General features: G+C 27.7%; 1 non-coding gene across 1 annotated transcript; it reads right to left on the bottom strand.

Annotated features, from left to right (window-relative positions):
* Window positions 1-71, bottom strand: TRNAG-GCC. Its single transcript has one exon. It is a non-coding gene; the product is annotated as a tRNA-Gly (tRNA).
* Window positions 72-1,045: the final 974 nt, after the last annotated feature.

Raw genomic sequence — 1,045 nt, 5'->3', positions numbered from 1 at the left:
TGCACCAGCCGGGAATCGAACCCGGGTCTGTACCGTGGCAGGGTACTATTCTACCACTAGACCACTGGTGCTGTTGAAGAATGGGTAAGCATTTCAATAGAAAAGAAGGATTAACTTAGAAATTGAATAAGAATGCTGAGTATGTGGCCAATTCATATAAACAAGAGTACAATAGCCATTAACCCAAAACTTAATTGAAATTTTGAAATGGTATATTTTTTAGTACCGTCATGATATATTAGTCGTTAATGTCATACACGACTTCCAAAAAGGTTTCAGGAGTTCGAAATGCTTCAACTACCAGATATGCATGCATCATAAGTTTTTCAAATTAAGTTCATTGCAATTTCTATGGTACGAAGACAAAAAAAAAAAAAAGAACATCTCTCTTATGTTGGATGAAAATTTACGCAATGTTTAGTAACTATTTCGATTTTGATTTTTTAGAACTAAGCCTAGCTATTTTCTCTCCATTTTTAACAATATTTTGCATCTTTCTCAAATACAATATCGGTTGAATTTTTATCTCAATTTTTAAAACAAAAATAAGTTTTTTGAAAATACATTTTTTTTTCCGTTTTCAAATTTTAGCTTGAATTTTAAAACCATTTGTAAAAAGTAAATAAAAATTTAGAGGTAAAAGTAATGTTATATTTTTTTTAAAAAAAAAGAAAATGGTTAGCAAATTTATAAGTCTGTTTTGAATGATTTGAATAACTACATTTCAAATTTTTTTATATCTGACTTATTTTCAATTTCAACCATTCATGTAAAAAAAAGAATTGATTTTTCCATTGAGAGAAGGAAAATCATGCAAATGTACATTGTGGGATTGGTTGAAAGTTTAATTTTTGTTGTAAAAACAATACACAGCTGGAATATAGAAAACTGATCAAATACAATATTTAAAATACTAAATAAATTAATAAGAAAATTAAGAAATGGAAAATCTCAGATTTTTCTACTTTCTCTAATTTTTCCACTTTGTCTAAGTCATTTGGATTTCTCTTTTGTCCAAGTCATTTGGATTTCTCTTTAATGTTAG

The sequence above is a fragment of the Cucumis sativus genome, chromosome 6, assembly GCF_000004075.3.
Source record: "Cucumis sativus cultivar 9930 chromosome 6, Cucumber_9930_V3, whole genome shotgun sequence".
In the NCBI taxonomy this organism is placed as follows: domain Eukaryota; kingdom Viridiplantae; phylum Streptophyta; class Magnoliopsida; order Cucurbitales; family Cucurbitaceae; genus Cucumis; species Cucumis sativus.
Note: the sequence above shows the minus strand (reverse complement) of the source record. Positions and strands in the feature narration are given on the sequence as shown.